The 16,153-nt window shown below is 40.9% G+C and overlaps 1 non-coding gene across 1 annotated transcript; it reads right to left on the minus strand.

Annotated features, from left to right (window-relative positions):
- Positions 1-15,706: 15,706 nt before the first annotated feature.
- On the minus strand, positions 15,707-15,779 carry Trnaa-cgc (transfer RNA alanine (anticodon CGC)). The gene has a single exon. It is a non-coding gene; the product is annotated as a tRNA-Ala (tRNA).
- Between the last annotated feature and the right edge of the window lie 374 nt (positions 15,780-16,153).

Here is a 16,153-nt window from a genome sequence, read left to right on the forward strand (position 1 = left end):
AGCAAGGGAAGTGTCCAGGCGTCTCGGAGGGAACCAAAGAAATGTTTTTCGGACATGGAGGAGATACAGAGAGACAGGAGCTGTCGATGAAATGCTTCGCTCAGGCCGCCCAAGGCTACTACTGCAGTGGATGACCGCTACTTATGGATTATAGCTAGGAGGAACCCTAAGAGAAACGCCACCATGTTGAATAATGCCTTTCGTGCAGCCACAGGACGTCGTGTTACGACTCAAACTGTGCGCAATAGTGTGCATGATGCTCAAGTTCACTCCCGACGTCCATGGCGAGGTCTACCTTTGTAATCACGACAGCATGCAGAGTGGTACAGATGGGCCCAACAACATGCAGATTGGTCCGCTCAGAATTGGCATCACGTTCTCTTCACCGATGACTGTCGCTTATGCATTCAACCAGACAATCGTCGGAGACATGTTTGGAGGCATCCCGGTCAGGTTGAACGCCTTAGGCACACTGTCCAACGAGTGCAGCAAGCTGGAGGTTTCCTGCTGTTTTGCGGTGGCATTATGTGGGGCCGACGTATGCCGCTGGTGGTCATGGAAGGAGCCGTAACAGCTGTACGATATGTGAATGCATTCCTCCGACCGATAGTGCAACCATATCGGCAGCATGTTGCTCAGGCATTCGCCTTCATGGACGAGAATTTGCGCCCCCATAGTGTCCATCTTGAGAATGACTGTCTTAAGGATAACGACATTGCTGGGCTAGAGAGGCCAGCATGTTCTCCAGAAATGAATCCTATCGAACATGCTTGGGGCAGATTTAGAAGGACTGTTTATGGACGACGTGACCCACCAACCATTCTGAGGGATCTACGCCGAGTCGACGTTGAGGAGTGGGACAATCTGGACCATCAGTGTCTTGATGAACTTGTGGATAGTATACCACAACGAATATAGGCACGCATCAATGCAAGAGGACGTGCTAGTGCGTATTAGAGGTACCGGTCTGTACTGAAATCTGGACCACCAGCTCTGAAGGTCTCGGTATATGGTGCTACAATATGCAATCTGCGATTTTCATGAGCAGTAAAAAAGGTGGAAATGATGTTTATGTTGATCTCTATTCCAGTTTTCTGTACAGGTTCCGGAACTCTCAGAACCGAGGTGATGCAAAGATTTTTTTGGTGAGTGTATTTCTGCAAATTTCTTCCTGTGAATTTAACGAACCCTGACCATGTCCAACATTTTAATCAATTCGTTTACTCAGTCCTCAGTATTTCCAATTTTCTTCTGATATTTTTAAATGATTTCCTCAATTTTTATGAAAAATATATGGACATTCTGAGGTATTAATTTTATTAGTTAACAGGTTTTCGTCTTACGTGTCTGTTAGGTGACAATAACTACAGTCTTCGAAGGGGATACCATATGAACAGTAACATGCACAAAAGGTTTAAATTGCATCTGCATCAGGGCAAGGGCAATGTAATTTAAAATACTTGAGTTAAATAAGTGTGAAGACTAAACACTGAACAACCATATGTATGTGTGTGTGTGTGTGTGTGTGTGTGTGTGTGTGTGTGTATGTGTGTGTGTGTACGTGTATGTGTGTTAGTATGTGTAGGTGAAGTGGAAGTGGAGGAGGCAATATGAGTCTAAAAGAAATCATGCTGCCTCTAGATCTGCATTTTTGACTGTGGGTACTACACGTATGTCAGGTTTATATACGTAAGTATGGAGATTTATGCTAAACAGAAGAGAAGATATACAATGGATAAAATAACCGGATATACCATATAAGCGTGTCATTCAGTACGTATAAGATCTGTTTCATACTTATTCTTCGGTACTGTACCCTCTTTCTAACGACAGTCAGAGGTTTTTTAATGTAATTTAAACTGAAAACATGTTACCTAATTAATTTAATACTATTTAATACCGTAGACAATGTAAATTAGTCCACTTTTTAATTATACATGTAACCGACGGAGAAATTAATTAACATAATGTTTCTTCAATTCTTGATATACGCTTATGTGGTAGGTTGAGTCGGCCATCACTTCCACCAAGTGCCTGCTTTCATAAAATTCCTTCTGCCACACAAATAAACATGCACCAGGTGAAAAATAATAAAATTAATATCGTACTACCACAGGCAAAAACTAAGAAAAGGAAACAATACTACGACCATTTTCATTAACGAGAATGGTTTCTCTCTGTCTGAGTTATACTGAGACTGTTAGGGCAGGGAAATATGACCTACTTTCGGCACCTGTCATGAGTATTAAATTGTAGCTGGCAAGCTGGCCAGGGGAGCTGCTCACCCGTAACACGGCGGTCTTGGAGCAATGCGACAGGCAAAATAGTGTCTGGTTGGCTATGTGAGGCTACCTTTTCTTTCTTTATTTATTTGTTAATTTAAATCAGCCTTCTGCGGCGTGACACGAATTCAGGAATTCACCTCCTGTGGTGACCTCTTGAACTCAGCAGCATTTACACATTACGCCCTCAGTTTTTTTGTTGTTCACATTCCAATCTCTGTTTTCCCTTACAGGTTAAACGCTCAGCGGCTCCCAGTAGTACCATCGAGGTTATCCCGTAATGTCTTAACGTATGTCCCATAATCCTGTCCATTCTCCTAGTGTTTCCCATATGATCCTTTCTTCGCCGATTCTGCGGAGAATCTACCCCTCCCTTACCTCCAGTTCACCAAATTTTCCATATTCTTCTCTAGCACTACATCTCAAACGTCTCGATTCCCTTCCGTTCCAGTTTTCCCACAGTCCATGATTCATTGCCATACAATGCTAAGTTCCAGATTTACATCCTCAGAAATTTATTTCTCATGTTAAGGCGTATGTTTGATACTAATAGATTTCTTTAGGCCAGGAATGTCCTCTTTTCCTGTGCTAGTCTGCTTTTTATATTCTCCTCTCTTCGTCTTTCACGGATTATTTTAATTCCAAGGTAGCACAGCTCCTTAACTTCGTGCTCTTTGTGATAACCAATTTTGATTCACAGTACTTTGGTGTGTCTTCGGTGTACTCTCAATCTAAAGGGTAAGTCACTAACTATTGTTACCAAGACCAATTCCGAAATTATGATAGGAGCTGAAAAGTTTGTGGGACAAAAGTTGCAGGGGAAACGGGGGTCATAATATGACGGTTTTTTGTTGCTAGGTGAGATCGCTTCAGAGATATGAAGGTCAATATTTTTTTACTGGGATGCTATAGTTTGGTACTTATTTTCTGATAGCGACTATCGAGACGAATCCAATGATGTGTGACAGTAAGGTCTTTGAAAGTCAACGAAGGCCACATTTGTGGCACGAACGTTCATTTAGAGAAAGTGTTTGAAGTGATGACCATTGGTACCAATGCAGAGCTGCAATATTCTTATCATGAACTGAGTTGTGTTCTTTATCACATCGGCACTTATCGAAGCACATGCTCAGACAATTCTCTCTCGCATATCTTGTGGTGTAGTTAGAACGTCTTTATATACAATGTCTTTTACGAATCCCCACAAAAAAAATCCAGAGGCGTCAAGTCTAGTGAACGAGCCGGCCACGACACGTCTCCTCCGCGTCCAATCCAACGATTTGGGAATTGTCTCTGCAGCTCATTTCTAGCCATCAGCGAAAAAAGTGCCGGACACCCATCGTGTAGATACCACATTCTGTTCCTCGATTCTAAAGGCATTTCTTCCAATAACAAACTAGTGTTTCTTGCAGGAATGTGGTGTACTTTCTACCATTAAGCTTTTCTTCGATGAAATAGGGGCCTATAATTCCGTCTTCCAGAATCCCACACCATACATTCGCCGACCACGGTTTTTGGTGTGCAACTTGCCGCAGCCAACATGGATTTTCAGTAGCCCAATAATGCATTTTATGCAAATTAACATTTCCATGGTTCGTGAATGAAGCCTCGTCATTAAATAAAATCTAATTAATAAATGTGTCATCCCTCTGAATCTGAAGTTGAGCCCATCGCCAGAATTCAATGCCAAGCATACAATCCGTACCAGTTAATTCTTGTTGGAGACTGATATGGTAAGGGTGATATTTATGGCTATGCAGAACACGAACAACACTATTCTTGCTCATGCCAGATTCCCTTTCGAAGGCTCTCGAACCATAGTGACAAGAGTACCAATTTCCGTTTCCTCGTTAGTAACTTTCGTTTGCCTTATACGTTTCCGATGTGTTACAGATCTAGTTGTTCTCAATTTCTCATACACATATTTGAATGTACGATGTGTAAAGTGAGTACGATGAGGATATCTTTCAGCGTATAAGTCTCTAGCTCTCACTGAATTACGCTGGCACTCTCCGTAAACGAGAAGCATATCGACATGTCTTCGAAGAAATACATCATTCACATTCGCTTGATTCGACGATACTAGTCTTACCGTTCCTATTAGTGTTTTATTGCGAAACCGACGAATGGTGTTTACATGTCAATGGCACATTAGATGGATAAGCCGTACTCGGCGAATATTTACTATATGCAAAATATACGAAATCTGCTTCGATAAGTGCCGAAGTGATAAGGAATACCACTCAATTGACGATAAGTAGATGGCAGCATTGCATCGATACCAGTGGTCATCACTTCGAAAACCTTGTGTAAATGGAAGTTCTTGCCACCTTTTTGACCATCGTTGACCTTCAAAGACCTTACTGTTACACATCATTGGATTCGTATCGATAGCAGCTATCAGAAAATAAGTGTCAAACTACAGCATCCCATTTAAAAAAACAAATTTGACTTTCATATCTCTGACGCGACCTCACCTAGCAACAAAAAACCATCGTCATGTTATGGCCCCCGTTGTCCCATGAAACTTTTGTCTGACAAAAGTTTCAGCTCCTATCATACTTTCGGAGCTATGCTTGGTGACAGTTAGTGACTCACCCTGTATATGGTGTAGTCGCCAAGACTGTTCATTCCAATCAACAGATTTTGTAATTCTTCTTCACCTTCACTCAGGATAGTAACGTCATCAGAGTCTCTTATCATTGATATCCTTCCGTTCTTTATAGCCCACTCTTGAATCTTTCTGTTATTTCTGTCATTGCTTCTTGGCTGTATAGACTGAACAGTAAGGGCGAAAGACTACATCCCCGTCTTTCATCCCTTTTATTCCGAGCAATTTGTTCTTGGTTTTCCACTCTTACTGTTCCCCCTTGTTGCTTGAACATATTATACACTATCCGTCTTTCCCTATAGCGTACCCCTATTTTTCTCAGGATTTCAAACATATTGCACTGTTTCGCATTGTCAGAGACCTTTTTTCACAGCAGGAAAGTAATGACAAAGTAGGTTCTGTTGCGTTTTTTGCTGATGATAAAAATGTTCCGTTTTTTTATTATTTTATTTTTTTAAGAAAAATCAATTTTAAATTTAATATTTATCATCAGCAAAAAGTGCAACATAACCTACAGTGTCGTTGGTCTGCTGCTGTGAAAGGTGTCTGTGCTCTTCACTGTCATCAACTATCAAAACGAGTTGCGGCATAGTGAGTAAATGACTGCTGCATAAAGCTGGTTTACTTATCAACAGTCGCAGGTCTAATAATGCTGTCTTTTATGGACGAAATATTCACATGTACGGACGAAATTTTTACGAAAGTCTGATGTTATGTCGCCTATCTCCCAGATTCTACGTACGAATTTGAATAGTTACTCTTGGCAGCCGAGAGACGAATTGTCTTAGAGGCGTTATTTATGCGCCTAGAGCCAACCACAAAGTAAGTTGAAATCGGCTTTCGAACCCAGACAGCAACCGCGCTGCCGGAACCTCCTGCACGCGCTGGACAGTTGTGTTCGTCGTCAGCGTGCCCCATGTACACCGGGCTTCGGAGTTGGGGGCCGCCTCGCCTCAACGCCACCACGCTGCGGTCCAAGCCTGACGGGACCAGGAAGCTCGCGGAGCCCGTCACAGCAACTGGTTACGTCTGCAACGCCAGCCCGGGGACCACGAGAAAGGGAGGACGCGGCGCGTTCGTCTTACGAGAGCCAGCAGCCGTCTCCATAAGGGAGGGAAGAGTTTAAGAGTTCTTAACAGCGCTTTTAAAAGCACATGACAAAATTGAGACCGTTAGTGGGTACCTTTTCACTGTCGTATTGGTTTCCTGTGGGCCCTGGGCGGAGTTGAGGGTTCGCGAAGTATGGTGGAAAAGGCTACTAGTGTGACGTCACAAGTTCGCTGAGGTCACACCGGCACCCAGACCTCGCGCCGTAGCGTGTCCCCGTTTTGTGGAAAATGGAGTTCGACGTCATGCTGCGCCTATGGGACGTTCGTGCACACACTTCTTCAGCAATTTATATGGGAATTCATCGTTAAATAAAGGGTAATCCCCAGCTGCTGTCGTCTTGTTGACCGGTTCCCTACCTCCATGCCTGGCACAGAACCAACAAAGCTTGGATAGCGAGCGGCTGCGCCATCCTGACAGATGGAAGCAATGCCCCACCCTTCTCTCAGTGACGGACCGTAGAACCAGCCTGTTACAAGAAATAAGGAATGTTGGCAGTTGCCTCTGGAGTTTTTATAGAGACAGTGTAATAGTGCATCACGTTTACAGGCTAGCGTGAGGTATCAAGGCTCGCAGCGCGGTGACTTTGGAATGGTAGATTCACAAGACGACAAGTACTAAGCGAAATTACGTGAAGAATCCAGCGAGGCCACACGTGGCTAAGAAAGGGGCAGCAGGGTGGAATTTGGACAGGCCTCCGTGGAAGTGACTCCTGTTGGTAGACAATGTATTCAGTAGCAAAGTCTTTCGCGACCTCCGAGCGGTATGCGAAGTGCCTCGCTTCAGGCACTCCACTGAACTGTTACTCACCAAGAAGGCCTCTCACCTAAGATTGTGAAAAATAAGTTATGAGCGAGCTGCCAGTATGTTGCTCAGACCAGGTTTTTATTCTGACCAAACAAGCTATTTCGTAGCAAATTTCGTTGCAGCTGAGTGACGATCTATTTTCCCACACTAATGAAAGACACAGTCCCCAAAAATGTTCCTCTCCAAACATAGAAAAAATTGAGGAACATTCAGTTTTTCCGATATCTGTGACACTGCAAGTCTAGGAGTTACAACCATCAAACAGTCTCCTATCTACTGCAAACTATGTGGTGGGTTTTTCTAACCACCAACCACAACGGCCCTGTGGGGGAGGCCTGCAAAGTTGCTTTCTGCCAAGAGTGCCCCTCTCTGTTTTCTTTGTCTATTACTCAAGATGGCTTGTTGTACATAAAAATTCTTGCATTTACGTCACAGACATCCGCAAATAAAACCTTATTCGTCTATCACTGTTCACATACAATGTAATCATTTTAGTACTTTTACAAGGAGCAGTGAAAGAACAAGAACCAAAAGGAATAACACATGTAATCGAGAAAGTAATATTGGATATAAAAGGAAGGTTCTTGAGTGAGATTAAAATTAGAGAAGAAAGGATAACAATGATAAGATCCAATGTTGGGATTAGTATGCTCCCTCAAACCTAGGAAAAACTACAGGGCCTGTTGAATGGAATGATCAGTCTCCTGAGAACGGGACACAAGTTGAGAGCAAGAGAGACGGGAGTTGCGACGAGTAGCAGAAATGGATCAGATAAACGTAACATGAAAATTAGGAACCACTCAGTAGGAAGGAAGTCTGCAATATTGGATGCCAAATAACTTTTAATGGACGAAACAAGGACGATGAAACAAGTAAACTATCACAGGCAATGAAAGTATTCTTTGCTAAAAGAAGTTCAACAGTATCAGACATTGGTTCGCATTTGAGACCGAAATTTCCGAGAATATTCCCATGGAGCTCGACACTGAAAGAAAGTGAATAGTGAAATACGTAAAAAAGAGAATGTAGGCGTTTTGAAGCGCTTGGCGTGTGATGTTAAATATGGATGCTAAGTAGTAAGAGATTAATAAGATATTGTTACAGAGCGCAAATAAACTACATACAACGAATTTCTGAATTCTTAGAGGAGATAAAATAAAACTCATTTTATATGACGCAGGAACACCATTTTCCTGCTAGGAGTCCGTGAAGGTTTTGACATTAGCAATGTTCAGAGACGCCCTTTAAACTGCTATGTAATGAATATTGTTTTAGATACGTTGACGAATACGTCGTTCATTTACATTAATGAACACCTACCATCTTCGTGCTAAAGAAACAATGTACAAGACTCCGACATTCACTCCAGAAGAAATGGTTGCCGATTTGACTGACGCTGCAGCCGTTATTCGAGAAATACCTGACTGTTTTGAGTTTGTTAGGCAATTATTACGGTAATGTAAACGAACGACATAATTAGTAACCTCTCTAAAACAATATTCATCGCATGGCAGCTTGGCTTCTCTCTCTGACCACCACAGAGGATCTTATCACTGGTATTCTCTCACCTACTTTTGAAACTCTCTTTCATTCCCCTTATTTCTTTTTTTATGCATAGATTGACTTGCAATGCCGAAAGACTGAGTCTCAGCATTACAGCTTTTTTAATCCAAGCACTTCGTCTCTGATATTCCATTCTTATTGTTCCATTGTTACCCGTCTTTCCCTGCAGCTTACTCCTACATTTTTCAAAATTTCGAACATTTTGCACCACTTTAAAATGTCAAATGTTGATAGCAGATCGAGATATCCTATGAATGCGCCTTGTTATTTCTTAAGTCTTCTACAACGTGAGGTTTTCATTCTGGTGCCTTTATCTTTCCTGAATCTACTTCCAAGACACCCTCAATTTTTCTTTCATTTCATCTCTATTTTTTGGCACTCACATAGATGCATGAATTGTTACGCAGATCACGCGATGATTTCTCAAACTTATATGCCCTTGATATCTTCGGGTTTGTGTGGATGACGTTTTTTTCAAAAGTCTTATTTTGTTTCCAGGCCCGAAAGTTCTACACAGCAATCTGAATAGTCCTGCCATTGTCACTTCCTCCAACGATTCAGAAATGTTAATCACCCCTTCTGCCTTATTTGAACGCCAGAGTTTACAGAGCTCTGTCAGACACTAATATTATTTCCATTATGTGTTCTATACCGAAATCCATATCTTAATCTATCACGTAAACAGGTACGTCATCTCCCTCACGGAGTCTTTCAACGAAGTGCTTCCAGCTACACACTCGTTCCTCTGTGTTTGGCGGTGAAATTCTCATTGCACTCAAAAAGTCGCAGCGCTTACTGTTAGTTTCACCGAAGGTTTTTTGAATACTTTGTATACCGAATCATTCGCTCCGGCTGTCATTTGCATGCAGCCATTTCGCCTTGGATTCATTGCATTTCCTATTTATTTCATTCCTAAGAGACTTGCATTGTTGTATTCCTTTCTTTCCGCAAAGATTATTTACTTCTGTCTTTCGTTGATCAGTTGATTGCTTCTTCTACCCAAGGTTACTCCACCATTACCTTTCTACCTTCCGCATAACTATATTTATCTTTTCGACTTTGTAGCTGCCCTTTTTATACATGTCCATTCCTCTCAAGTGTACTGCTTACTATTGTATTCATTACTGCAGTACCTACACCTTTAGAGAATTTTAGATGCATCTCATAATTCCTCAAAACTCTATATCACACTTCATTTGTCGTAGTTTCTTCTCGATAATTCTTTAGTCAACTCTTCATCATTGCTAAATTGTGATCTGAGTCTATAGTTTGCTCTTGGAAACAGCTTACTACCCAATATCTATTTCAAAATGTCTGTCTAACCATGATATAGTCTAGGATCATAATATAATCTAGCTGGAATGTTTCCGTGTCGCCGGATGTTTTCTAAGTATATGAGTACCTCCTCGTATTGTACGTTTTGAACATAGTATTCTCTATTATTAGGTCAAATTCATTTCAGTCCTTCTCCTCTCCTACTTCTACTACGAAGTCTGTTATCTCCTGAACCTCTTTCTTCTATTACTTCTCCTGTTATCACTTTCCCATATTCAATGCCTATTATCATATCCATTTACATACGGGATTGCCTGTTCAATGTCTACATGTACTTACCCTACTTATTTATCTTCTGCTTGTGTCATTTGCATGTATTCTGTTGTTAACGTTGGTTTGCTTTCGATTGTGACGACAACCCATTCACTGAACTGTTCACAGTATATCACTCTCTGCTCTAGACTCCTGCTCATCACGAAACATACTGCTACTACAAGTTTCTCTGTTTCTGTCGATTTTAACCAATATTCCCTTTTATACCAGCAATTAAATGTTGTGTGAACATTGCAATATGATTCACAAGCTGCGACAAGGTCGCGAATCGAACAGTGACCCGAATGAAGAATAATTTCCTTTACTTCACGTCCATGGTTACAAATTTTTTGTCATTAGACTACTGGTTTTGGTCTATAACGACCATCTTCAGATCTGTTTTATAAAAACATGCCCTAATATACCGAAGCCGTAGTGGCCTCGTCAAATATTAAACACAGCAGGCTGGTGCTGATGTGTTGTTTAACATTTGACGATGCCACTGTGGCGTCAGTATATTAGGACATGTTTTTGTAAAACAGATCTGAAGATGGTCATAATAGACCGAAACCGGTAGTCTGATGACAAAAAATTTGTGACCATACAAGTGATGGTGCAATATGATCTCTCAGCCTCGTATCACCCCGAGTAGATTTCTTGCCAAGTAGATGACGTGAAAAAATAATTAACTGTGAGGCACAGGTAATCACATTCTCATTGCCAAAATGACAGAGCAGACTCCGCGTAATTATTAGAAGAGAATTACGGACATTTTCATTAATGTGCAAAAAAAAAAACTGTCTACGTGCAAAGGATCTTATAATGTTCAGCTTTGAAGTCTTTCCACATGGAAGCTGGCATGTTTTGGATGGCCATGACATATACAGGCGACTTGAGATCTGGAAAAAGTATTTTAGCCATTTCAAAATTAAGGCCAATACTTCATGATCCATCGAAGTTTCTATACGTTTAAGCCTTCTGCTAGAGTTACAATACTGAATAAGTGCAACGTTCTAAATGTGTGTTCTCAGTAACTGGCCGCATTGTTAAAAGGTACGTCAGAAATTCATACTATGGAAGTGATGACAACGCTGATAGATCTGTTATCTGATTCCATTAACAAAAGGAATGGAATCACTCGCCAAACGTTAGTGTATGGTGATGGGTCTGATGTTTCGTGCATTTGGGCATGATGGGTTACCCGATTGGCTTTCTTCGTAAATTGCTTCCACTTCTGTCGATCAATGTCGGCGTTGCCGTCAGGATGACGTCATTGCGTTACTTCAGGCCACTAGGCCACTGCTTCGTTCGCTGTGCAGTTAGTTCACACTCATAAACACCAACATCTGATATTCCTTTCCTGGAATAAAACAGCAACGGCCTTATATACTCTACGGTTTTTTTGTTCTTACAGGAACTGGAAATGGCAATACAATAATTAAGGTGCGTAACAAAACGCGTGTATGTATCCAAAAGTGTCCGCGCGGTTATCAGCATCTGCTTGTGACGTGGCACTAGTTAACCGAGGGTACACAGCTGCAATCATGGTAATCATTCAGTGGATAGAATGAAGTCCGTTATGAAGGGACAAGATTGTGGAAACACTACTTCGCAGTGATTTCACTAGAGTAACATGTTTCTCCGTTCACTGTTATCAATTTTATTATGAAATGGAAATTATAATACCAATCTGCACGCTGGTAGGCATAAGTATTAATTATTGATAGGGGTCACCGATTCTGCAACTACATCTATACCCTGCAAACCACCGTGAGTTGCATGGCAGAGGCTACGTCCGGTTCTACTAGTCATTAGGGTTTCTTCCTAGTCCATTTACGTATGGAGGGCGGGAAGAATGATTATTTGAATGCCTCTGAGCCTGCAGTAATTATTTTAATCTCATCCACACGATCCATATGTGAGCGATACGTAGGGGGTCCTAGCCTTCTAGTTGTAGTATACGTCTATTTTCAAGAGTCTGCCACTTCCGTTCATTCAGTATCTCGTGGTGACACTCTCCCATGGGTTAAACAAACCTGTGACCATTCGCGCTGCCCTTTTCTGTTTACGTTCCGTATCCCCTGTTAGTACTCTAAGCCCCATCTGGTACGGGCCCCACACACTTGAGCAAAGTTCTAGAACCGGTCATACGAGTGACTTGTGAGGAATATCTTTTGTAGGTTGATTGCACTTACGCAGCATTCTACCAATAAACCGAACTCTACCATCTGCTTTACCCACGACTAATCCAATGTGATCATTTCTTTTCATGTCACTACAAAGTGTTATACCCAGGTATTTGTGCGAGCTGGCCGATTCAACAGTGACTCGTTGATATTATAGAACATACAACGTTTTTCTAATTTGCAAAGTGCAAAATCTTACGTTTCTTAACATTTAGAGCAAGTTGCCAATCTCAGCACCACGTTGAAATCTTATCAAGACCTGACTGAATATTTATGTAGCTTCTATGAGACAGTACTTCATTATAGATAACTGCATCATCTGCAAGCCTGATTATACTATTAATATTGTCTGTAAGGTCATTAATATACAACATGAACACCAAGGGCCTCAACACAGTTCCCTGAGATTCTACAACAAATCGACGTCAAGGATATTGGATGGTAGTTTTATATGGATCACTTCTATTACTCTTTTTGTAGACGGGAGTGGGCTGTACCTTTTTCCACGAACTAGGCACGGTTTTTTGTTCGAGGAACCTACGACAGACTATAGTTAGAAAACTCAGCCACACATCCAGTATAGAATCTGAAAGGCATTCCATCCGAGTCTATATTTTTGTTCAGTTTTAACGATTTCAGCCGTTTCTCAACACCAGTGACGGTAATATTTATTCCATTCATCTTTTAGGTGGCAAGAAGATGAAATTGTGGCAATTCTCCTGAGTTTTCCTTTGTGAAGGAAGTTAATCATTTCAGCTTTTGTTTTGCAACCCTCATTGTCAATGAACTGGACACTAAATTTTGTGCTACTAACAGCCCTTACACACGACCAGAATTGCTTTGGATTTTGTGAAATGTCATTTTACAATAATCTGCTACAGTAGTCATTGAAGGCATCATGCATTGCTGTCTTAACTGCCAAGCCGTATTGTGCTTATGAACCGTAAGGCATCACTGTAAACTATTGCGGAGAAGTTCCACTGCAGTCCACAAACAGTGTACAACAGCAAATGAGCTACATCGGTTGAGTTAATGCTGAATCTTCGTCATTGGTGCATGAAACGGTAAAAGACCTTTCTTCCATTAAAGCCATTCCGCACTTTTACTGTTGGAGGAGGCATTGTTATGTCTTATCTGTTTTAGAACTCAAGCACTCGAAATTTTAACAGGAAATGTGTTGCGATGGAGTAATGTGTTGCCTAACTCCTCTTGGAAAGTATAATCACGGAATTATATCACTAAACCTATGCGTCTACCTCGCTTCTGTCATAGTCTCTGCTGCTGGAGTTGGATGAGCATCCTACGATAAATATTTTCGAAAACATTATTGGAGATATCAGCGGTCAAAATATAATACCTGGAAAAAATTATAATAGTCTAGATCGCTAAGCATATTTATTGAAGGGTGATCGGTTTTTATCATCACATGATCCTCTTCAGACCTACAGCCATTGTCCATTAATACGGCTGTAGGGGTCAAGATGATTATGTGATGCTCGAAACCGATCACTTTTCAGGAAAAGTGCCTTGCAATCTAGACTGTTGTAATTGTTTTCAAAGGCTAAGATAAATTGTATGATGTGTGCAACTACATTTTAATTACTTATTTGTCGACAATGAATGTAAACCTCGGAAAATCTTGTATCAAAATTTACTGTGTAAATATTATCTGAAGAATTAATTTCAGGAGAGGGGATCTGTGAAATACATAAATGGAAAGAGGTTGTTTGGAAGTAGCAGTTGTGAAATTACACAAATTTTTAGAGGTGGAAAGATTGCCAGTTTGTTTATCGGTTATTGACGTTTATGAGTGTAATGCAGAAAAAGTTGTTGCTTATGCCGTGGAGGTAACAAAGGAATATTACAAGCACGGTTTAACGCAAAGTCACAAAACCAGATATCAATTACTGTGTAAAGTGACTTTCATTGTAAAAGACAGGAAAGTCTATTTTTATTTCAGTGTCGAAATAAATTGAAAATCCTCCATCAATGTACATAGAAGCAGTGCTGTTTTTCTGGAACGGTAAGCGGTAAGTTTTGTTAAAAATATTGATCCTAGCCCTACAACACTAAGGGGGGGGGGGATGCTACATAGTTATTAAACCATCGTAAATTTTACTCTCAACAGTTTATTCAAAAGAAGTCTTAATTTATAGATTATGCTCTAGTTAATTACAATTATTAGGTCTCCAGTTGTATGTCACATGCAAATTTAGTAAAAAATGTCCGTTTTACATACTATACTGCCAATAGTAGAGTTGTGGGAGCGGTGAATTGGTACCAACTTCAATGGTAATCTAGGTTAAACCCTACTTCGTTTCTCGTCTCACAGTACTTGCTTTTGACGTGTAGGTAATTTATTCTTGGAGGTAAAGTGTCACCGAAGGAGGCACAACTTCATTGGGGTAAGAAAGAGCTTGGAAATTGTGAATTTAATTTCACTATCATAACGTAACGAGAGAAACTGCCTACATCATTACATGATAAGGGAGAAAATATTTTTGATTATTACAGCTGTCGTATCATTTACGCTGTGCAAACATAAGGAAAGAGAGAGAGAGAGGAGAGCGAGATAAACAAGGTTCACACCCACGCCACTAGTGTGCCATGTCTGTGTATGTGTGTGACGTTAAAGAGTACGTTAAAAAGTCAGAGGTGCATGTATAGTTTTTAAAAAAACACTTTTATGATCAATTCAACATTCAAAATTTTCTCTCAGGAAAGTTTTTAGCGGTTGCTGATTTAATATCAGACTGTAAAGGACGATGGAGGCTATATTATAAATCCGATATCGTTTATTCTTACAGCTGTCATTCGGCGACAGCAATTGTTCACCACGATATTGAATCGATGAATTCAGTTACATAACTTTTAAGTATGTCAAGACGATATTCATTATCTACAATACTTGTACTTACACGTTGTGTTTTATATGCGAAGTTTTATATGTTTCTCATGTAAATGTTATATCCTGAAACAAGGCAGTGCATCGAATGATGGGGCTTTCTGTTCTTAGGTACAACAAACAGTGCAGTTCATTATTTCAAGCTTACCTTGTGTGTGGTAAACTTGTTAAGGCTGTTATCATAACTTTACTATAAACCTGTCAGTCATTATACGCTTACTAACTAAAAACATGATGAAACGAGCAACTGTTCTTTGGATCTTTGTTCAACCTACTGATGCAACGTGGTAATGGTTACAGATTGACGACTGTCGTATTATATTGTTGTGAGGAATAGTTTCCACCGAGAAAAGTCGACAGGAAGTATAGGGATGAAAATACATCGGACGAACTTGTCATAAGGAACGGTCACAAGCTTCTATCCCGCAAGGAGGATTGAAATCAACAATAGCCAATTTAAGGTAATCAATGTGACATTCCCGAGAAGGGAGGAGGAGGAGGATATTAGTGTTTAACGTCCCGTCGACAACGAGGTCATTGGAGCGCAAGCTCGGGTGAGGGAAGGATGGAGAAGGAAATCGGCCGTGCCCTTTCAAAGGAACCATCTCGGCATTTGCCTGAAGCGATTTAGGGAAATCACGGAAAACCTAAATCAGGATGGCCGGAGACGGGATTGAACCGTCGTCCTCCGGAGTGCGAGTCCAGTGTGCTAACCACTGCGCCACCTCGCTCGGTAACGAGAAGGGATTTAGGGAAGTGGCAGAAGACTCACTGATATTTTGTGATTTTTATTTGTTTCCAACACAGTTGGCCTATAGAAATTACATGCCTAGAGCTAAACGCATTATTTTTATTTCTGACTGCTTCCGTGGAATAGTGGCAGCGGTAATTCTGATTGCTTCATGTGTCTTCATGCAGCTGTTCCATCGAGAGTACTGAAAAAGCTGAGTTGCGTTGCACATGCCCGTGACGCGTGCTGCAATGGATGCTGAAGCTTGTATGCTGATTACAGTGTCCAGCAGTGAAAATGTTTGGGGCTCAAAAATAGCTTATTCTTCCTCATTTCCACCTCCCGAAATGTTTTCCACTACCTAGCACTAAATCA

Source organism: Schistocerca cancellata, chromosome 3, assembly GCF_023864275.1.
Source record: "Schistocerca cancellata isolate TAMUIC-IGC-003103 chromosome 3, iqSchCanc2.1, whole genome shotgun sequence".
Classification (NCBI taxonomy): Eukaryota; Metazoa; Arthropoda; class Insecta; order Orthoptera; family Acrididae; genus Schistocerca; species Schistocerca cancellata.